At 36.9% G+C, this 24,968-nt stretch overlaps 1 long non-coding RNA gene across 1 annotated transcript; it reads right to left on the bottom strand.

The window, feature by feature from the left end:
- Nucleotides 1-1,226: 1,226 nt before the first annotated feature.
- Nucleotides 1,227-1,648, bottom strand: LOC122000429. Its single transcript, XR_006117126.1, has 3 exons — nt 1,630-1,648; nt 1,384-1,491; nt 1,227-1,274 (listed from the first exon to the last, which is right to left on the bottom strand). It is a non-coding gene; the product is annotated as an uncharacterized LOC122000429 (long non-coding RNA).
- Nucleotides 1,649-24,968: the final 23,320 nt, after the last annotated feature.

Below are 24,968 nucleotides of genomic sequence, written 5' to 3'. Positions count from 1 at the left end.
AAAGCCGGATGTGTCATGGATCCGGAGGCGACTGCACAGAGTCGGATGAGGCATGGATTCGGAAGGCAACATGCAGTTGGAATACAACAGCGACACACCGACCAAAATACAATAGCGGTACGTAGGTTGAAATATGATGGCGACTCACAGGACGGTACATAGCGGCTCATACACTACAAGAAAACAGGGCTTCAGAGACGAAAAATTCCGTCTCTGATAGTCATTTTTCCGTCTCTAAAAAATATTTGAGACGGAATATTCCGTTTCAAATATCCGTTAGTGAAACCCCCGTGGCTAAATTTGAGACGGAAATATTCCGTCTCAAATATCAAAAACAAATTAAAAAATTGTTTGTGAATCTATTTTTATTTGATCAAATGAAATTAATTGAAAATATAAATTCTGTTTTTAATTTTGTTTTAAATCCGTCATTAGTCTGTCTCAAATTACATAAAAAAATATAATTTTATTTGTTTATAAATTCATTTATAATTCGGTTTATAAATTCCGTCTCAAATTTTGTTTTAAACTAATCATTAATTTATCTCAAATAACATATTAAATATGATTTTAATCTGTTTATAAATCTGTTTATAATTTTATTTATAAATATATATATAGATTCATTTTTAAATTTATCACTAAATTTATATTATTATTTATATTTATCATCTACATAATATTTTTAATAAGCACACATTTCAAACAAATTTAAAATTTTTAAAACAATTAATTTCTAATGCAAAAGTATCATAAAACTAATATTGAAATAAATAAATATTCACATCATCTAAATACATTTAACCATTAATCAAAGATAAAGTAATTTAATCTTTATTTCTCTTATCACGACGCTCACGGGGACCAGATCCTCCTGGATATAAATGATTTGTATATCCCGCCTCTTGAATCATTTTACGAACCATCTCTTTTAGATTTTCTTCTCTTTGCCTACCTTCCTCGATAAGTTGTTCTTCCCTCTGTCTATTTTCTTTGATAACGAGTTCCAATTTATTTTTGCTTTCAGTAATTTCTTCCTCCATCCTCTTGCTAATAGCACGCATATCTTCAATTTCTTGAGATAATTCCTTGTTCTTCTCATGAGAGTACATTTCATTGGAACTTCCGTTGTATGATCTTCTAAAATGTTGATTGCGTCCAAATCCGTACACCCTCCCCTTACATGGTTCGCCCACCACATCACACCATGATTTGAGATTGAATGAAGGTTGAGTAGACTGATCATCAACATTTTGTCTCTCTTTATATTGTTCCTGTCCATATTACAAGAGCTTATATTAGTTTAACAAATATAAAAACCAACAAGTAAGAATTAATATAAGCTAATAGAAAATTAATGAATAATTAATTATGTTGACTTACACTAACTCGAGCCGATTTGTTATCCACAAACTCTCCAGTACCTTGCTTTCTTTTATGCATTCGTTCAAAAACCTCAAATTCATCCACATCTCGTCCCAAATCTTTTTTCTACAATCATACATAATACATGTCAATATAAAATAAAACAAATGAGATACATTGAATTTATATCTAAATGTCAAATATATAATAAATTTATCGAATGTGTAAATTATTGGAATAAACATGTTAGAAAAGGAGGTTTACCATTCTCTCACGGTGTGCTCCAAAAGAAATTGAACCCCCAGTATGTTTGGTAGTAGACCTATCCTTCGCTGTCATTTTATTCTGCCGTGCAATTTCACATTTGATCTTGTGATCTTCTTTATTCCAATGAATTTTAACCAAGTCATTTCATATATTAGCTTCCATCCAATCAGGTCCTCAACCTATCATATCTAATATGTCTGGTTTCCTTCCTAAATCTTCTTGTGCAGATGATAATGCTGCTTTCTTAGCCAAATGAATGGATGCCCTGTATCTCTCACTTGAATTTTCATTCCATACCTTTTTCATTTCTCTGTCGGTAAAATTATCCCAATTATATCTCAACTGCATCAAAACAAATAAATAATCAATGATTATATATAATTTCATATGTGAATAAATAATCAATGGCTGCTCTAATTAAAAAATGTATTACTTACCTTAAAATTTTCCCAAAGTAAATCTTTAATATCATTAGGCACCTTTTTCCACGTTGGCCATACTCCTTTAATCACTCCTTTGATATCATTTGTAATTTCACGAGGAACCTCATTTTCGACAAATCTAAAGATAACAAAATTAAGAATATTATAACAACAAAATTAATTTAATACAAAAGTATCAAAACTTAATAAATTTAAAAGGTCATATGACATACTTATTCATAACCACATTTATTTTAGTCCGTTCATCAATATTAGTTGGAATTTGAGACCCGTGATTAGGTCCTCTTCGTCGAACTACTGATGAACTATCTTCTTCGCATCTTGCATCATTAATCATGTTATCATCTGAAATTTGTCTTCCCACCTCATCCTATGACAAATAAATAAGAAAATTTAGCTCAATGTTTAACCATGGATATTAACCTTACCATTGTGATTTTCAAATAAATTTAGCTCAATTGTAGTTCAACTTTGAAGTTTGACTATAACAACCCCCAGTTATAGTAGTAGCTCTAGTAATGTTAGCTCATCCATTTGTCTACAGCAATACGACAGCTTAAAATTAAATCAGAATGCTACCCATTTGTCTACAGCAATACGACAGCTCTAGTAATGTTAGCTCATCCATTTGTCTACCTATTGAAGTAGCAATACAAGAGCATAAATTTTAGCTAATTGAGCAACAATACAAGAGCTTAAATTTTAGCTAATTGAGCAGCATTAAAGTAGCAATAAAAGAGTTTAAATTTTAGCTAATTGAGCAGCAATACAACAGCTTAAATTTTAGCTAATTGTGCAATATTGAAGTAGCAATACAAGACTAATGTTATTGTAGTTCAGCTATGACACAAATTTTAGCACACAAAACTTGTAGCACATAAAAATTTGACTACAATTGTACAATTGTAGTTCAGCTTTGAAGTTTGACTATAACTTCAACGTGTTATAGTAGTAGCTCTAGTAATGTTAGCTCATCCATTTGTCTACAGCAAGGCAACAACTTAAAATTAAATCAGAATGCTACCCATTTGTCTACAGCAATACAATAGCTCTAGTAATGTTAGCTCATCCATTTGTCTACCCATTACAATAACTTCTTTAATCCATTTCTGTTAACTAAAATTTAATCAGAATGCTACCCGTATCATGTAGCTCTAGCAACCAACAATGCATCATATTCTAGCAACCTACTTTAACTGGTAGCCCTCAGACTTGTTAATAACATGATGCAGCACTCAAGTTGCTCTAGCAACCTAGTAACTAATTAGTGCTGCAACCAATAACATGATGCAGCACTCAGACTTGTTAATAACTTAGTGCTGCAACCAATAATGTTTTTAACCTACTTTAACCACGTAGCAAGTCTGAGTGATGCATCATGGTTTAAATTAGATATTCTCATCGCAAGTCTGAGTGCTACATGTCGAGATAAAATTAGCATACCTGTATTTCATCTGGTATGTTATCAAGTCCATGCGTTGTATCATGTTGCCTACATGCATCAACATTAAAGTAAATATTATGTAACTAATCAATAGTGTGATCAAATTGTATTCCATTCATAAGAATTAAATATACATACTCATCTTGTATCGTCAGAGATTGCCATTTCCGTCTCCCTCTCCCTTTTGATTTTTTTTTAGAACCAATATCCTTTCCCCTACTTGACATCCTGCAGCATTGTTAAAATATAATCAATATATTTAATTAAAAATTGTATGCTGTAGAGAATTTGCCATGTTACATAAAAAAAAATGTCATGATATGGAGAACCTTATACCCATTTAAGTTTCAAAACCATTTCGGAGAACAACTTGTCAACTTGGTACAATCTCAACTAAATTGAAATAACTAGATATATACTCAAGGAATGCAATGTAGGAACAACATTTATTATCCAAAAGCTACAATATTACTCTGAGTACACTTTGCTCCAAAGGAAAAAAAATAGCACAATAAACTACATTAATTCACTATCACTATTATTAGAGTCACAATCTGTTTCATCTTGTGTTTCTTCATCTTCATCAAAATCTTCAAGTTCTTCCTCTAGCTCTTCACTATCTACAATAACTTGCTTGCCATTCATAACACGTCGAAGCTCTTCAATTTCCATTTCATGTAATTCCTCTTTATCAACATTAAAAATAATGTTAACATCATCAATATCTATATCTGTGAGAACATTATTTGGAGTGGATATCTCCTCCTCTTGATAAGCAACTTCAACAATTGGTGAAACATTTTCATCTTGTTTTTCAAGGAATGGTATGTCAAATTTTCCTCTAGCCTTCACTTTGCATGCCGTGACCCAATCATTTCTCTCTTGTTTGATGGTAGGAGATCTGGTATAGTACACTTGTTGGGCTTGAGCAGCTAATATGAAAGGGTCATTTGTGTTTAACTTTGATTTATGATTAATTTCTACAAGACCTAACCTATGCACTTTCATCCCTTTATCTGATGTATCATACCAATGACACTTAAACAATACGATAACATCCTTGAGACCGTAATAGTTCAATTCCAAAATTTCTTCCAACACCCCATAGTAGTCCACTTCATACTCATTGATGGTGCTCCCTAAGACACAAACACCATAATTTGATGTTGCTTTGAAACGCCCATATTCCATGGTCTCGAATTTAAATCCATTGACAAAGTATCCTTTGTGACTTGAAACCCGTCGATTTGGACCATGTGCCAGCTTCTTTATGTCATCATCAACCTCAAAAGGATGTTCTTGAATCTAACATTAAAATAAAATTAAATTAAATGGATTAAAAATATTGTGATGAACTATTAGAAATTGATGTATAAATTAAGATTATAATTTACATACTTACATAAGTGAGTAACCATTGAGAAAATTCTTGATCACATAATATTTGAAGTTCCTTGTCATTGATCCCTGGATATTGTTGTTTCTGTACTTCAAAAAATTTCCTACATTTACAAAGTGATTATTTATAATTTTTATTTGTCAATTGCCAAAATAATGAAAATATAATGTATGATTAAAGAAATTACGTCACAAATGGAATGATCTGGTCACAATTCATCAAGATGTATCTATGGGCAGCTTTTAACTCATCATCTTTAAGATATCTAACTGAAATTCGAGAGCCAAGTGCTCGCCCTGGGTGAGTGAAAATTGGCAGCCCGCTAGAAGAATCTACTGCTCCTCCATCGTCATTTCGTGGAATTCGATTTAGTCGTGATTGTATGTGTGGTTCAAAGTATGATGAACAAAATGTTGAAACTTCCTCAATCATATAAGCTTCAACAATAGAAGCTTCAACTCGAGCTCTATTACCCACTTTTTTCTTCAAATGGTACAAAAACCTGAATAAATTTTACATTTTTATTAAATATATATAACTAGCATCAACATGAATTAGTAAATTGATTTAAAATAATACCTCTCAAAAGGATACATCCATCTATAGTGTACAGGTCCACCAACTTTTGCTTCATATGCAAGATGAATTGTCATATGCTCCATGGAATCGAAGAAAGCCGGGGGAAAAATCCTTTCAAGCTTGCATATTATCTCAATAATATTTAGTCCAATTTGTTTCATGTGCTCTACTCGCAACATAGTTGCACATATATCTCGAAAAAAATTGCTTAATTCTGTTAATGCTTCCCATATTGATTTTGGAAGTAGATCATGAAATGCAATAGGCAATAATTTTTGCATAAATATATGACAATCATGGCTCTTCATTCCAATAAACTTGCATTCACTCTCATTTGCACAACGAGATATGTTCGAAGAATATCCATCTGGGAATTTTAATGATTTAGTCCAAATACATACTTCTTTTATTTGTAATTTGCTCAAAGTGTATGGTGCTTTTGGTTTGTAAACTTTACCATGTGCATGTTCAATCAAATGCAACTCAGGACGGCTACAAAGTTGCTCTAAGTCTTTTCTAGCTTTAGCATTATCCTTCGTCTTATCTTTGACATCCATAATAGTGTTGAAAACATTATCAAAGCCATTTTTTTCAATATGCATCACATCTAAATTGTGTCGAATAAGATTTGTTTGCCAATAAGGTAGCTCCCAAAATATACTTCTTTTAACCCAATTATGTGTTTTTCCAAATCCATCAATAGGTTGGGTGGCACTTGGTGGTTTCCCAAATGTTACATGTGGAAGTCTATTTACTCTTTGATAGATGTCTTTACCACTTAAACGAAGAGGTGGAGAATCTATTTCAACTTTACCCTTTCGAAATTTATAAGCTTGTCTTCTAAAAGGATGATCACGAGGTAAGAATTGACGATGACAGTCAAACCAAGAAGCCTTTCTCCCACACTTAAGTTGGAATGATTTTGTATGTTCCATACAGTAAGGACATGCCAACCAACCATGAGTACTCCAACCAGACAACATTGCATATGCAGGAAAATCACTAATTGTCCATAAAAGTGCAGCCTTCATTTGAAAATTTTGTTTAGAACACACATCATAAGTCTGTACTCCAGTAGTCCATAATTCTCTTAACTCATCTATTAGAGGATGTAAGAAAACATCAATATTTTTTCCTGGACTCTTTGGTCCGGGAATAACCATGTTAAGGAACATGAAAGGCTTCTGCATGCACATCCATGGAGGCAGATTATAAACTGTAATAATAACAGGCCAACATGAATAAGGGGTACTTTGATGACCAAATGGGCTAAATCCATCTGTACATAATCCAAGTCGCACATTCCGTGGATCTGAGGCGAATGAAGAATAAGTGCGATCAAAATGTTTCCAAGCTTCACCATGAGATGGGTGTGCCATTTTTCCATCAATGCAGTGATTTTTTGCATGCCAAGTCATGTGCTCACAAGTATATGTAGATGCATAAAGTCTCTTGAGTCTAGGTATTAACGGCAAGTACCGCAAGACATGAAAAGGCACCTCTTTTCGCACTCTAGGCTTCCTCGGTTTGTATCTGGGATGAAAACAAATGGGGCATTCTTTGTAGTCCTTGTTTTCTTCATAATATAGAATACAATTATTCACACATGCATCAATTTTCTTATAGCCAAGTCCAAGATTGGAAAGTTGCTTCTTTGTTTTATATAAATTTGTCGGTAAATTATCACTTTCTGGTAACATGCTTTTTATTATTGACATTAGTCTATCATAGCATGCCTCTGGTAGATTATACTCAGACTTAAGATTTAACAACTGCGTCACTGCTGAGAGTTTAGTGTGATTTTTGCAACCATTCCATAATGGCTCATCTGCATCCTTTAACAAGTCAAAGAACTTCTGTGCTTCAGAATTCGGTGGTTGTTCATTACTTATTGTAATCCAATCAAAACTTTGATCCATGCCATCAATCACCATATTTCTATAACGAGATCCTTCTTCATTATTATGAACTCTTTCACAATCATTAGTTTTCTTTAATGGTTCACCATGTGCATACCATTGCTCGTAGCCACGAGTGAATTCATGTTTGACAAGATGATAACGCACATCATTTTTATTTAAAAATTTTCTATTACGACACTTGCTGCATGGACATCTTATTTTGTTATCACTAACACATATCGGATGATCATAGGCAAACTCCAAGAATCCTTTAACTCCTTCAATAAACTCATGATGAAGATAACCTTTATCATCTTTTTGATGCCACATCCAATTACGATTTGTAGACATTTCCTACATTTTTAAAAAATATACAAATAATTTTCAAAAATAAAATAAGCTAGAGCTAATCATTCTCTAAAAGCAGATATTATATTAAGACTAATTGGGTAGTAATTAAGCTAAACATGAACATAAAAAATCAAGTTTTGTTACTGCTTCAATTGGATGACAACTTGTATGCACAGCAAGAAAACAACAATATTAAAACATTGCTATAATAATATCTTGTTGAAAAAACAATTTTATTAATAAAACAATAAATAAAAAAAAACATGACCAAGGCCATGATAGGGGATAGACAGCAACCAAGATGACCAAGGCAACCAATGTGGTGGCTGCGGTACTGGCAAGGTAGCAACCAATTAGGTCGTGCAAGTGATTAGCGCTGTGTGCAACAGCCACCACGCGATTAGGTCACACGAATGACCTCGATCGCATGAGTAGAATGCAACTGGTGTTGCACGTTCTAGAACAGAGAAGCATGTTGGAAAAGAAGCAAACGAGATACCTGAGCTTAAAGCCGTGCTTGATTTGGGACCAGAGAAGAAGATCACGTGCAAGCCGGAGGAGAAATCGTGTGCATGCAGCCGGAGAGGAAATCGTCGTGTGCGCCGACGAAGAAGAAAACGCCGAGTGCGGGATTTGGGAGAGAAACGCGTGTGCGCCGACGAAGAAGAAATAGGGTTTAGGTTTTTTTATTTAAAATAAAATATATTTATAATTACTTAATAATTTATTTATCATATTATATACTTTATAAACCGATTTATTTTCTGTTTACAAATATTTTAAACAGATTTATAAACAAAAAATAGTTTCGTATCACATTTCGTTGTTAATTCGTATTTAGTTTTGTTTATAAAAATTAATTTATAAAATTTGTTTCTAATTTATTTTAAAATCTGTTTTAAATTTTTTTTTTCTATATTAATTTTTTAAATTTAAACGAAATATTATTTCCGTAGCAAATCCGTTTATAATTTATTAAAATTTAAAACGGATTTTTGTTCCGGTTTAAAATTCTGTTTTTGATACCCTGTTTTCTTGTAGTGATAGGCCGAAATGGCACAAAGGTCGAAACACATTGGTGGCTCAAAGGCTATAATGCTAGAACACAACAACGGCGCGAACATCGAATGACTTGAAGGCTGGAACATAGCAGAAGCGGAACACGATCAGGTATGCACCGGTGTGGCAATGTCAGAAAAGGAGAGTTGTGATCAGCAAAGAGGCCAGCAAGGTCTGGTGGCTGGAGAGGGAGATGGGGCAAAGCTCAGGTGGGGCGGTCGATTGAGGTGGTGGTGGAGAGTGTGGCCTTTGTGGTCACTAGAGGCCACTGGAGGAGGCCGTTGGAGGCGGTGTCACTGGAGCGATGGCCTAAAGGATATAGAAGTACGTGAGGTAAAGCGAGGGAGGTGTCGAGGTTGGCGATGATAGAGTAGAGGAGGCGTCGATGTCAATATCGCCGATGCGTCGAGTGGAGAGGAGGTAGCAATAAGTGGTAGTAGTGGTAATAATGATAATAGTGGTTAAAGGAAAAAAGTCTATATTCAATGTATTTATATTTGTGGAGTTAGTAGGGTAGAATAGTTGAGTTAGTGGGATGAATTACGAAGTTAGTGAGTTGTCATGAGTTATATAAGTAGTTTATAAATAGACTATGTGTTTTATGATTTAATTGTAGCGGAAATATTATTGTGTTTCACTTGTCCATCTTATCATCCTCTCGTTTTTACCTAATAGAGGAGGCACGTGTCAACAGGGATGGCGTGGTGCATGCAAGGAAGAAAAAGGAGAATAAGTCGATGGCTGTGTGGTCGTGGGAGAGAGAAAAAGAAGAGGTGAGGCGGCCGGCCGACGATAAAATTGACAGTCAATGATGTAGGACAAGAGAGACGTCCCCCTTCTAACAGCATTTTTTTTATTTATTTATTTATATCAAAATCCAAACCTATCCCAGTGAATTAAATTATCCTTCCCTCCTTTTTCCCTACTCCTCCCTAATCCTAAGGCCTACCAGATACATCGGCGCCAATATTCGTTTCTTTTGAGATTCGAATTCAGATCTTTTTATTTTATTTCCCTAGGTGTTTTAGTATTGCATTACACGTGTACATATGTTAAGAAAAAAAATGGAAAAAATAATTATACAATATTTCTGATGACTTATCACAATAATAATTTTTTTATTAGGACAATAAACACTTTGAAAATATAAATTGTTTTTTAATTCGGGAGAAATACATTAGGGGGGCTAATTCTAACACGTCGTGTAAACTGAGAACAACCTACATTCAAACCCCTTTTTAGGGCAACTTGAATGCTTTATTGGTATAGTTGTTGTTGGTTGTGTTAACAATGAATGACTAAAGTTATGGACTAATCTCATTTTGATCTCTATATTTAATTATAATTTCCCTAAAAGCAAATATCGTATAATTGACCTATATATTGTTGGTGCAACCTTAGGTCAAGGTTGACCTGGTTGACCCGACTCGAGTTGACGTGACTCGAGTTGTATTTTGATGTTTGACTTGGGAAGATTGTCGGGGCAACCTTAGGTCAAGGTTGACCTAGTTGTGTTGCATGTTGATGTTTGACACTCGTGAGAGAGTTCTATTCTTGATGTGGGACAAGAATAGATGTTTGGGAGATTATTGGTGCAACCGTAGGTCAAGGTTGACCTGGTTGACCTGATTCGGGAAAAGTCCAAGTATGGAGACTTGGCACTGGAAAAGTCCAAGCAGGGAGCTTGGCACGTGAAAAGTCCAAGTATGGAGACTTGGCACGGGGAAAGTCCAAACAGGGAGTTTGGCACGGGGAAAAGTCCCGGTGAGTGAAGCCAGGCAGTCGGGAAATCCTGGTGAGTGAATCCAGGTGAAAATCCTAGTGAGTGAAGCTAGGTGAAGGTGAAAGTCCTGGTGAGTGAAGCCAGGCATTCGGGAAAATCCTGGTGAGTGAAGCCAGGTGAAAATCCTAGTGAGTGAAGCTAGGTGAATGGGAAAGTCCTAACTGGGATGTTAGACAGTGTGGAAAGTCCTGGTGAGTGAAGCCAGACAGTGGGAAAGTCCTGGTGAGTGAAGCCAGGCAGTGAGAAAGTCCTAACTGGGATGTTAGGCAGTGTGGAAATCCTGGTGAGTGAAGCCAGGTGAAAGTCCTGGTGAGTGAAGCCAGGCAAGGGAAAATCCAGATGGATCAGGGATGATCGGACTTCTGGTGTTGGAAAGTCCAAGTAGGTCAAAGGGATTGACCGGATACTTGGCAGGGAGTTCTAGCAGGTCAAGGGAGTGACCAGATGCTAGGGATGAAGTACCAATAGGTCAAGGTTGACCGGAAGTCTTGGGACTTGGTTTGGGCAAAAAACCAAACTCTGGATCGGTCACCAGACCGATCCAGTGATACCTTGTTTTCTCTGATCGGTCTGATGACCGATCAGATACCGAACAGAAGCTCTCTGTTCGGTTACTGATCGGTCTGGTGACCGATCAGGCCATGTCCTGATCGGTCTGGGGACCGATCAGGAGACGATGTCGCGGAAGCACAGCCAGAGTTGGGATCGGTCTGTGGACCGATCCAGCTGTGTCCTGATCGGTCCACAGACCGATCAGAGTACGCACAGTAGGCTCTGTGCACTGACTGATCGGTCCGTAGACCGATCAGAGTTCTAGCCGTTGCGACGCAACGGCTAGTTTCTTCGCTGTTTCTCCTTCGCAGGTATAAAGGGGCTGAGGGCTTCTACAGGGTGAACACTTCTTTTCTTCTTGAGCTTCTGCTCTTCGACTACTGAGCTGCTGGTGTGCTCTTGAGCTTTGCTGAGCTCTCATCGCTGCTGAAGCTCTGCGTGAGTTTCCTGCTGGTGTTCTAGCTGCTGGATCTGAGAAGCTGCTGCTTCATCAAGGTTCCAGTCGACAACAAGAGGCAAGCAAGTGTTTTACAATTTCTATTGTTCTTGTTTGTTGTCTCTATTGTTGTACTCCTTTGTTTGCTGTTGCAAAAGATTGTGGTGAGGTTTCTCCACCCACAAGGAGTATATTATTAGCCGGTTCTCCGGGGACTCATCCACCGACGGATTGAGAGGCTTCGTCCACCTTACGGACACGCCGAGGAGTAGGAGTATCATCTCCGAACCTCGTTACATCGACGCGTTGAGGTTTGATCTTCTTGTTTTCGTTTCCTTGTTTGTTTTTCCGCTGCGCTAACGAATTGTAGGAAGAAACGCGATCGATTTGGGGTCGGCTATTCACACCCCCCTCTCTAGCCGTACGAAGGATCCTAACAAGTGGTATCAGAGCGAGGCCGCTCTTCGACGGATCAACACCCGGGGGAGCACGGGCTAGAGATGGATCTCTATGGAGAAGACATCACCATTCCACCCTTCTACGAATGCGGCGACTTCGCGTATTGGAAGGTAAGGATGAAGTACTTTCTTATCTAACATAATGAATTGGTTTTGTGTACAAGAAGGTTTTACTCCTCCGATGGATAAGGAAGGAAAACCACTTGAGAAGAAGGAGTGGACAAGAGAACAAATTCACAAATCCGAAATCAACGAAGAGGTAACGAGAATAATTGAATTTTCATTGCCTACTAACATCTTGTGTAAGATAGGTTACAACAATGCCAAGGAATTATGGGATAACTTGGCCAAGTTCCATGAGGGAAGCTCAAATTCAAGCCATGAAGAGGAGCTAAGTGAGCCAAGTAGCTCACATCATGGAGGAGAAGATTTAGAAGTTGAGGGCCACTCAACATCTAAAGAAGAAGAGGAGGAGAGTTCCTCTTCAAGATCGGAGCAAGAAGAAGAAGCTTCTACCTCCGGAAGGGATGAAGATGAGAGCGTTCATCCATCCTCAACCCTAGGTAACTCAAGCATTTTAATTTCTAGCAAATTACACATAATGTGCTTCGAGTGTAGGGAATTTGGACATTACAAGAGTAAGTGTCCAAAGAGGGTAAGAAAGACTCCACCGGCGCCAAAGCTCAAGGAAGCCGGAGTCCCGAAACGCAAGGGCAAGGAGCACATCGTGTGCTTCCAATGCAAGCAAAGGGGACACTATAGGAGCCATTGTCCGAGGGGGAGGCAACCTCACAAGGGCAAGAGACCGGGCACATCGATAGGGGGAGCTAAGGCAAACCCTAAGGTAACCTCTAAGGTTCATTTTTGCAACTCTAATAAAATGCATGCTAGGAATTTTATTGCACTTGTCGATAATAACAAGCATGATAACCTTAGGAATCAATACATGTGCTTAGGTGCCAAACATGTGAGCCTAGATAAGGATAACACTAGGAAAGCCAACCCTAGAATTACCTCATCTAAGGTTAAGGAGAACCTAGGTAGGAATCCCAAATCAACTAGACACATGCCTAGGAATGCCTCAAAGAAAAATGACAAATCAAAAATTGAGGTATTAGAGAAGGAGAATCAAGTCTTGAGGTCAAGACTTGATACTTTGGAAAAGGCTCTTAAAAACATGGAGAAGTCATCTCTAGGGTTTAAGAGTCAAAAACCCAAGTCCAAGGACAATAAAGGTTTGGGTCACAAACCTAAGTCCCAAATGGTGAAGCCCACTTACCACAATGTTCCATTTGATTATGGAACAAAACCTAGGGCTAGGAAGAACATTACCAAGGTCACAAGGGGAGTCACCCTATAGTTGACCTTGATGAGACCCAAATGACCAAGGCTTTAAAGCCTAAGAGGGTCATTAGGAGGGTTGCTAGGGAAGTTATCCTAGTGAATATTTAGTGAACCCAATGAGCTCAAATAGGTATTGGGTTCCTAGGAGCATCTTCTCTACCCCATAAATGGGTTAGAGAGTGTCAACTCAATAAGAAGGGTAGTTAACCCAACTTTGAGGAAATTGACACTCAAGGAGCATTTTCAAGGTTTTGAGAACTTTTGAAAATGAAATGGAATTATCATTTACTCCTTTGAAGAGCTAAATGTGCCTAATGGTGGAAATATCATTTTTAATCTTAAGTGGCACAATTTGAGGAAAACCTAGAGAAATACCATAATTGGGATTTTGGTTGTCTCATCGGGATATATGGGCAATCTAGGGTTAGATTTTAAGTTAGCTAAGGCTAAGGATACTTAGATAGGGATTTAGGTATTTTATTTGTGCTAACTTGCCATGATTGGTTGCCATATGCCATGCCATGACATCATATTTATTTTATTATCATTTGAAATGTCATGATAATGCTTAGGTTATCTATATGTCATGTGTTAGTTTCGTTTCAAACTTTATGCCATGACATCATGACATTGGCACATGTTTTCATTGATGATACCATTTTATGCCATGTCATCATCTCTTGCATTAGTAATCAATTGAATTGATTTAAGGATGAAAAACACACTTTGATATTGAGATCAAATTTGTGTTTAGAAAATGCATGAGACCTTAGTCTAAGATACCTAAACCCATATCTCACATCAAAATTGACTTGGATGTGTGTTGATACACTTTAAATGTGTGTGAGATATTAGGATCATGAGTTAGGATCAAGGTGCATAGTTCTTGTACCTAGATGAGCCTAATTCAAGAAAATTGGGATCATAGGGAAAGCTTGTGTACAAGTCATGTGCATATAGCCCTAAGATTGTGGTCCCAAATTAAAGGGTTTGAAATCATTTCAAAATTGTTTTGAAAAACCTTGATGAAGCTTTCCTAGTGATAGCATTCATCATTGAATATTGTGATACAAAGTTGACTTAACTTTGAACTATTTCAAAGTTTTTGAATTTTGTATCAAGATTTGAAAATGGAAGTTATTCTCATAGAAAACTATTTTTCCATGATAGTATATGTTATGAGGAATGTATCCTCAAAATTTCACATTTTTTCGAATTTTCTGGAATTTTCTAGGAGTTTCTGAATTTCGGGAAGGAAATTTCAGAAATCTGCCTATCAGAGTCTGGATCGGTCTGGGGACCGCTCCAGGTAAGTCATGATCGGTCTGCGAACCGATCCAGTGAAGGCCTGATCGGTCTGGTGACCGATCAGTGACGATCCAGTGCGATCGGTGAAGCGTGGATCGGTCTGGGGACCGATCCAGGGGGCTTCTGATCGGTCTGGGGACCGATCAGGGCGTGCCGAATTTCTGATTTTTCAGCTGGTGTCTGAAATTTCAGTTATGGAAGTGGTGTTTTTGGATTTCTAAAGGTTTGGAACTCTCTAAGACATTGTTGGTGCAATGGTCAAGGGGGAGTTGACCTTGAGGGGGAGTTTTACCTAATTGTCAAGGGGGAGTTGACTTTTAGGGGGAGTTTTTACTCCAAAAGACTTTTAAGGATTAGTGATATGAGATTATCACTAAGTTGATTGTTGAGTTTAGTATCAAGGAGGAAATTAAGAGTTTCAAATGAAAGGTATGGGACTTTCATTAGGAAGAAACTCTTGACCTTGATACCCTCCTTGTTCTTTTTGATGTGTGTCAAAAAGGGGAGAGTGTTCATTGGAGAATTATCAGAGAACCCAAGTTAGGTTATCGGGTTAACCTAAGTTAGGGAAAGAATGTCAAGGAATGTTCAAGGAAGAACATTGGAATTCTTTTTGATGTGTGTCAAAAAGGGGGAGAATTATTGGAGAACTCAAGTTAGGTTATTGGGTTAACCTAAGGGGAGAATGTCCAGAGAATGTTCAAGGAAAGAACATTGGACATTGGAAGATGATTGAAAACCTAAGTTAGGTTATCGGGTTAACCTAACTTGATTATGGTTTTGTCAAACATCAAAAAGGGGGAGATTGTTGGTGCAACCTTAGGTCAAGGTTGACCTGGTTGACCCGACTCGAGTTGACGTGACTCGAGTTGTATTTTGATGTTTGACTTGGGAAGATTGTCGGGGCAACCTTAGGTCAAGGTTGACCTAGTTGTGTTGCATGTTGATGTTTGACACTCGTGAGAGAGTTCTATTCTTGATGTGGGACAAGAATAGATGTTTGGGAGATTATTGGTGCAACCGTAGGTCAAGGTTGACTGGTTGACTGATTCGGAAAAGTCCAAGTATGGAGACTTGGCATGGAAAAGTCCAAGCAGGGAGCTTGGCACGTGAAAAGTCCAAGTATGGAGACTTGGCACGGGAAAGTCCAAGCAGGAGTTTGGCACGGGAAAAGTCCCTGAGTGAAGCCAGCAATGGGAAATCTGGTGAGTGAATCCAGGTGAAAATCCTAGTGAGTGAAGCTAGGTGAAGGTGAAAGTCCGTGAGTGAAGCCGGGCATTGGGAAAATCCTGGAAGAGGCGGTGAAAATCCTAGTGAGTGAAGCTAGGTGAATGGGAAAGTCCTAACGGGAATAGGCAGATGGAAAGTCCCAGTGAGTGAAGCCAAGGCGGGGAAGTCCCGGTGAGTGAAGCCGAGTAGAAAGTCCTAATCGGGATGTTAGGCGGTGTGAAAACTGGTGAGTGAAGCCGGTGAAAGTCCCGTGAGTGAAGCCGGCAAGGAAAAATCCAGATGGATCGGGGATGATCGGACTTGGTGTTGGAAAGTCCAAGTAGGTCAAAGGATTGACCGGATACTTGGCGAGGAGTTCTAGCAGTCAAGGGAGTGACCAGATGCTAGGGATGAAGTACCAATAGGTCAAGGTTGACCGAAGTCTTGGGACTTGGTTTGGGCAAAAAAACTCGGATCGGTCACCGACCGATCCGGATGTCTATGTTTTCTCGATCGGTCGATGACCGATCGATACAAGCTCTGTTCGATTCTTGTCGATCGTGACCGATCGACCAACAGGCGAAAGAAAGCGGTGATCGGTCCACGCATCGATCAGTGTCGATGCAGGGACCGATCGAGGACGATGTCGCGAAGCACGGAGTTAGGATCGGTGCGTGGACCGATCCAGGTCTGATCGGTCCACGCATCGAATCGATGAGCTACGTACAGCGGTTTCAGATCGATGCGGGGACCGATCGGCAGTCTGATCGGTCCGTAGACCGATCAGTTCTGATACTTAACGCAGTTTCGCAGCTTCATATAAAGGGTTGAGGGCTTCTACTTCCTTTCTTCTTGAGCTTCGCTCTTCGACTGCCGTTGTGCTCTTGAGCTTTCTGAGCTCTCATCGTCTAAGCTCTGCGTGAGTTTCCTGCTGGTGTTCTAGCTGCTGGATCCGAGAAGTTCATCAAGGTTCCATCGACAACAAGAGGCAAGCAAGTGTTTTACAATTTCTATTGTTCTTGTTTGTTGTCTCTATTGTTGTACTCCTTTGTTTGCTGTTGCAAAAGATTGTGGTGAGGTTTCTCCACCCACAAGGAGTATATTATTAGCCGGTTCTCCGGGGACTCATCCACCGACGGATTGAGAGGCTTCGTCCACCTTACGGACACGCCGAGGAGTAGGAGTATCATCTCCGAACCTCGTTACATCGACGCGTTGAGGTTTGATCTTCTTGTTTTCGTTTCCTTGTTTGTTTTTCCGCTGCGCTAACGAATTGTAGGAAGAAACGCGATCGATCTGGGGCGGCTATTCACACCCCCCCTCTCTAGCCGAGTACGAAGGATCCTAACATATATTACCAAAAAAGAGGTTAGCAAAGGGGGACACTGCCCACCTACCATGTTGGATGAGCATGAATATTTAAATATTTTAAATAATATTTAAAAAATTATGGTATGATTTAATAATTTATAATATATAGGCAAAGGTTTTTTTTTTTTTAGAAAATACTATATTTTAAGTAGGAACACAAATATAATAAGTATGTGATCAAAGAGATCGGTTTGAAAGAGGATTTTTTTGGGGGTATTTTTTTTTAATGATTAAGGTCATTTGATCATTTTTTATTAATAATTATGATTTAATATTTATTACTATCCAAACTTTATAAATAGAGAGTTCATTTCATTATTTTTATACACTATATTCTCTACTCTTAATCTCAATTTCGTATTCTCTATAGGTTTTCATCTTTATTTCTAAACACTTTCATTTTCAATTTTCAATTTTCAATTACAATGAAAGGAGGCCGTGGAGGTGCATCATCTCGAGCTCAGAAGGGAAATGAAATAATGAATCTGCGTGAGGACCCCAACATTTAATCCACCGATGATGAGATCGAGAACCTTCCAAATCTAACACCAGAAACATAAGAAAGTACCGATGCAATTACTTCTAAGGTTCGGAAAATTTCTCCTCTAAAACCTTCTATTTTCACTAAACATTTTGAGAAAGTCACTCTTCCATTGGGAGAATTGCGTGCAAAATATAAGCACTACAATGCTTCCTACAAATTTCAAATTGACGGCGGTTATGGGTCGTTGAAACGACATGTAGAAATAAAATACCTGACGGAATATGGACTTAACCGTTCTCAAACACAATTATCTAGATTTTCTTTAACTAGTCATAGTACTGATTCGGATTTATTTTTATATTTGATTAATAAAGTAAGAGAATCATTAGCTAAATTTATTTTCATAAAACATCTTTCTTTTAGTTTTGGATCTAAATGCATATTCGAAGATTTTTGTAAAGAATCTCTTAATTTATGTGATAAACGTGTTCAAAGGATTACACTTACTTGTACAATTAAAAAAATTAGTAAAATAAGAAAAAAAATTAATTGATGAATTTAGTAAATTAGATAATAAAGTTTTTTATGTTTTATTTGGAGTGATGGTAAATACATTCATATAGTATATGAATGTGAGTTGTCATTGGATCGATAACTCTTAGAACCTCTAAAAAAAATTGTTAACTTATATAGTTTTCGATAAATCACATAATGTTTATAACATCACACAATTATTATATTTAATTTTATAAGAATATGAATTAACTCATAAAATATTTTTAATATCATTAGATAATGCTAGTTCCAATAGCGATGAGATGCTCTGCCCCACTTTTGTTGTCCCTATGTCTCATTTACTATCGGATGGACCACATCAGATCATGCATCCTTGAAATCTGGCATGATCTGATGTGATCCATTATAACAATGAATGGGACACGGGGGCATGAAGAAAGTGGGATAGATGATCCCATCTCGTTCTAATATCGTCTGTATAGATGATGTAAAATTTATTTGTCAACCTATTATTAGTGGTTTATTTTTTCATACTCGTTGTGTATGTCATATTTTAAATTTATATGTTCAAAATGGATTAAAAATTTTATAAAATTATATTAAACCAATTAAAAGAGCAGACGAAATGCCCACGAGGATCCTCAAGTTCCACACAGAAATTTGAAAATTATTTTACGACTTCTTTTGATTTTAATGAAGTAGATAGCAAAAATTTATATATCTTAAAGTGATGGTGACAGAAGACTCAAAACTTTCTCGTCCCCTCCGTGATCGTCAAAGAAATTTTAGCTTGTCCAATATCAATTGTTACTGTGGAGCAGATGTTCAATGCCGGCGGTAACATATTAGATGAACAACGATCAACTTTGTCTCATGATTTATTGGAAGCTCAAACATTACTCGACGATTGGACCAGAGTTGAGAAAAAAAATTCCAAGGAATGCAACTTTCAGATGACGAAGTTGAAGATTTTGATACCGAAAGAATGAATACAACATGAACAGGAAATGGAAGTGAATGACAACGCCACTTTCAAATGTAAAAGGTAAAAATGTAAAAGAATTATATGAGTTTTGATTCTCCTATATCGTAAAGGGATACATAGATAATTTAAATGAACGCAAGCTCTTTTTTAAATAATTTTTAATTTTTAATTTTTTTTAATATAATAATTTAAAATCATGACGAACTATGATGAATCGTGAACTAAATCGTGAATCGGCGATTTCAAATTAGGATAACTACCTTAAATGATTAAAGTTAAAAATAGACTATTAAAAATCATCGAATCATTATTCTAAACTATCCAACTGCCCATTTGGAATTGGGGTCAGATGTGCTTGCATTTACATTTTCATGCAGGTGAAAAAGGATAAATCATAAGGGTCATTCCGATCTGGAAGTGTGTGATCGTCGTATAGATAGAGTCAAACTAAGCACGTCTCCCTAATATGAAAAGAGAAGCAACGACCCCACAATACAAGAATACTGACCCAATTAACATCAAAATTAAAGTAGATTACTGGTTAATGATGAAAATTATAATTCATCGTTAATTATCGATATCAATTGCTAATTTAACAGTGGAATATATTTTCTCTTCTCATTTCATTACTATTCTTAGTTACCATATTTAATTAGCAATGAAATTAAAATTTCGTCACTAAATTAGTAACAAAATTAAAATTTCATGTCACAAAATTCTGTTGCTAATTGACAATTAAAATTAGGATTTTCATTCCTAATTTCTTCCTAAATTAAGATTATGTCACAAAATTCTATTGCTAATTGACAATTAAAAATAGGATTTTCATTCCTAATTTCTTCCTATTTGATCGTCTTCTCTCTTCTCTGATCGACTAAAATCTCTAGCTCTAGCAAGCTCGTTTCGTCTCTGATCTTCGATACACACATCTCCTCTATGATCTCTGGCAAGTATATTGTTAGTTCGATCCTCTTCTCTCTCCTTCCCTCTCCTCTCATCTCGAGCAATGAGCTTGGCTGGCAGCGAGCTCAACTGTGAACTTGGCCTATTGCAAGCTCAGCCATGACCTCAATCCTAGTCGCGAGCTCAACCACAACCTCACCCTAGCCATGAGATCAATCCCGAGCTCGATAAGTGAGTTTTGAGAAAGTACAATGTAATCCATAATACTTCAATTGTAGTTCCTTAAAATATGTTATAACTTTCGACCTAAATTCTTTAATAAAATTCTTATATTTTTTATTCACAAGTAATTGATTACTAGATATATCCATGTTTCATTATTACGTCCAAGAGAATTAGTGGCGTATTGAAAGAGTTTCATTGTTATTAAAAAAAAAAAAGTGGAATCGTCATATATATCAACGGCCCCTTTAGAATCGGTCCTATGGATATGGAAAGAGATAAATACAAGTACACAGCTGAAATCGCATGGCTGATTTTAACTAAATTTTTATTGTCTTTTGTTATCTTCGGGTATTTTACATTTTCTTAGCTCTTGCCTCTTTAAGCACTGGAGTGGAGGCAACATCATTTCTAAGCTCTTATCTCCAACCCATTTGCTATCTTCTCTTTGAATGCTACTATTTTTTTTTAAATTCAAACTTCGTATTTAGTTTAAGTTTAAGTGCTATTGATATATTATGTTTTAATAATTTTATTAAGTTTAAGTTATAACTATATGAATGCTTAGTTTTACATGTTTAATAATGTTGTAAATTTATTTTTTTTAGATTATAATGTATGCAAATAAAGCTGGGATGTACAATATATTAATAAATAGATTTATCACTAATGAATATTTTGATAATGTTGAAAAGTTTATAAACTTCGATAAGTGTCATCCAAATTGTATGGATGGTGATAAGTTACATTGTTTGTGTAATCATTACAAATGTAGAAATACAAATTTCTACGATGAAGATACTATAAAAATATATCTAGATAAAAATGATTTTGTTCCAAATTATTATAATGTTGGGCGTTATACTTGGCAGACGAAAGGGTTCGTCCCTTTCGCTGCTGCAAACGCCAGGGAGACGAAGGGGCGTCCTTTCCCCTTCGTCTTCCTTAGCCTTCTTATAAGAGGTGTCCAAGTGCAGATCGAGAGGGTGAGCTTTTAGCGAGGTGATCAGGGAGCATCGAGAGATCGTGGGAGAGCAAAGGGAAAGCATTCGGCTGGGATTTGGTTCGTGAACGTTGAAGCACTTTCCGGTTGCTCCGTGATCGTGCTTCCGACAGCGGCAACCTCTTCGTCGACCGCCGGCGTCTTCGGTTGCGGTTCTTCGGGAGATCACTGTGAGTGTTTATAATTACCGGATCGTTTTATTTTATCTTTGTATTGTTTTAGTTTTCATGCTCTCAAAACTACCAACAATGGTATCAGAGCATGTATAGTTTTGAAGGTATGAAAAACGACGCCGAAAAGCTCGTGTTTTTTCTTCTTCTATTGCGAAGAAGAAGATGAACAGTAAATTGAATCGATTGAATTTTCATTCCAATCAATTCAAAATCGCGACAGATAAAAAGAAGAAGTGCTGAATCGATTTAACACTGTGCATGAATCGATTCATTAATCGATTTGATTTAATTGAATCGATTGAAATAAATTTCAATCGATTCAAAATCGTAATCGTAATGGACAGTGCTTTCATTTTTTTTCTTTTTCGAAGCACAGTTCTGATGAATCGATTCATGAATCAATTGAAAAAAAAAAAAAAGTGTACAGTATATTTTACGAAGCACAGTGAAGGAAAGTGAAAAAACAAATGCATGCATATTTTTTTTTCTTTCTTCTTCACGTACATGCACAGTAGAGATTAATTAAATATATTTATTAATTAAATAAATACATAAGAAATGTATTATTGATTAATAAATAAATATATTTAATTAATTTATGGTCCAATTTATCAAAAATGAAATCAGACCAACTTGTCTAATCAAACCCCGGTCTGGTTTAAATTATTAGTTAATTTAAGCAGACCAATTTGATTCAATGATACTTAAAGTAGGTTTAAATCATTTGTTGGTTTAACCAGTCTGGTTTATTATTGAATTAATAGGGTAATATTGATTACAGAAGTTGGACTGATCAAATGTGACCGGATTAGTTCCGTTGTGTCAAAATTTGATCTGAAACATTGGATTTGTTCTAATGAGTCAGATTTAATCCAATGGGCAATTGGACGAGTCAAACGAACCTGAGTTTGATTAATAAGTCTGTGATTGACTCAAATGGGCTTAAATAAGAACAGAACATAGGTCCAATTAGATTAGTTCTAATGAGGACAATAAACTAAGTTTAACATCCAGACTCCTGATTGACCGGTCTAATGGATCAGTCGACTTAAACTCCTGAAAATCGAGAAGATTTGTTTTTCTTGATTTATAATGATGGTATGCCTGTATAAATTGAATTAAACTGGTTTTGTACTGGTTAGTCAGTTTTGTACTGACTTATTTAAATTCAATTTTTCAGATGGCTCGGACGATTACCACATTGACTCGTCGCGAAGTGCGGCGAAACCAGCTCCGAGAGGAGATTCAGGAGATAGAGTATAAGTCTGCTTATGGAGTTGACGGAAATGTTAGACGGCTGGATAGACTATTTTGGAAACTTGAGCAAGAAGAGTTTCCAGTCCTAGACAGTTATAGGATCTGGGCATTGATGCATTCATTGCCAGAGTATCCCAGGATAATAGCAGACTATGTATGGGGGCGTCATCAAGGGCGTGTCACATATTCAGTACTGTGTGAGGAACTACTTCACCATATGGGTGAAGAAGAGCCTGAAGAGTCTAAAGAGGACCAGGAGATGCTCGAGGAAGATCCAGAAATGGATCTAATGGAGAATCCTGAAGCTACCCCATCTAAGATTATCCCAAATGAGTCCAGGTTAATAGGGATAATGTTGGCTGCTATACTAGTGTTTGTCCTAGTGGGAGCAGTGCTGACCTATCTAGTTTATTAGTGTTCTGTTTGCTGTCGTTATGTACGAGTAGTGCTAGCTCATCTAGATTTTGAGTCATGTAATAATTTCTGTTGTTTTGTACGAACAGAATTATATAATAAAAGTTATGTTATATGTTAACTAACTTGGAAATGATTAGTTCATTTCATGATATGATTAGTTCATATAAATATGATTCGTTCATATAAAATGATTTGTTCATTAGTTGGGATATGTGTAATATAATTGATCAGTGTTGATTAGATTAGAACATACAAATGATGAGTGGAAACGATGTTATCACTTGATTTTGTAAACTAACTCTAATTTACACTGAGTCAATAAATAGTTGCACATATATGAATTACACTGAAATAATAAATAATTTATTTATTTATGTAGATCATGGCAACTAAAACCATCATAGCTGAACTCAATAAGGGTGAGAAATTATATGGGGATAACTACAAAATCTGGCACCTCAAGATACAATATGTTCTTGAGGAACAAGAAGTTCTGGAGGCTGTAAACCAAATCATGGAGGAACCGGTTGATGGTTCCACAGCACAGCACAGACGTGACCTTGATGCCTATAAGGCATGGAAAAGGAAGGACTCCATTGCTAAGGGTATATTGATTAGTTCAATGGTGTATGAGCCATTACCATCGGCTCATGCTGTCTGGGTAGCCCTTAGAGAGAAGTACAGTGGAGTCAGTCTGAGTAAGCTCCGTCAGTTGACTATCAAGTTTGATAGTTGTAAGAAGCGCTCGAATGTTACCATGGCCCAACATCTCAGGGAGATGGGTAACATGATTTGAGAGCTGAAGACTGCAGGTTATACGTTGACCGATGAACAGCAGGTTCAGGCAGTTATCCATTCCCTTCCTGATTCTTGGGAAACGATGAAACAGAACCTGACCCATAGTGAGAGTATCAAGACTTTCACTGATGTCTCACGCCATGTGGAACTTGAGGCGGAGAGGATTGAATCTGCAAGGATTTCGGGTCAAGCTTTTGTAGCTGAAGGTTCTGGTTCCAAGAATAAGAACAAGTGGTTTAAGAAAGGAAAGGGGAAAGGAAAGGAGATTAATGCTGTTGCTGCAAAAAACCAAATCAAGAAGAAAGGAAAGAAAAATGGACAAAAACCTAGGAGCAAGTTGACCTGCTTCAACTGTGGCAAGAAGGGCCATTTTGCTCGGGATTATACTGAGCCTAAAAAGGTAAAAACAATTTTGTCTTCTTTCCACGAGCAATATGTTGCAAGTACAGTGTTGTTAGCTGATTCGTATCCTTTGTGGATTGTAGATTCAGGAGCAACGAACCACGTAGCTCGTGATCGAGCTACATATGTGGAGTACCGTCGGGTACCAGCTGGCAACAAATGGATATATGTAGGAAACAATGCAAGAATAGAAGTCAAAGGAATTGGCACTTGCAAGCTCAACCTACGTGGTGGAGGCACCTTGTTTCTACATGATGCCTTGTACGCTCCTGAGATTCGACGGAATCTGGTTTCCGTTATTTGTCTTCTTGATTTAGGTTACAATGTAAATTTTTATAGCCGTTGTGTGGAACTTCGAATTAACTTTGTGTTAATTGGATATGGTTATGTAACAAATGGTTTTATGGTTCTTGATGTAGAACCAAATAATAATAGTTGTTTTTCAAACATTGCTCTTACTAGTAATGCTGATGTTAATGATGAAATTTGGCATACTAGATTGGGACATATAGGACAAGAACGAATGAATAGATTAGCTA

This window comes from Zingiber officinale, chromosome 7A (genome assembly GCF_018446385.1).
Source record: "Zingiber officinale cultivar Zhangliang chromosome 7A, Zo_v1.1, whole genome shotgun sequence".
Classification (NCBI taxonomy): domain Eukaryota; kingdom Viridiplantae; phylum Streptophyta; class Magnoliopsida; order Zingiberales; family Zingiberaceae; genus Zingiber; species Zingiber officinale.
Note: the sequence above shows the minus strand (reverse complement) of the source record. Positions and strands in the feature narration are given on the sequence as shown.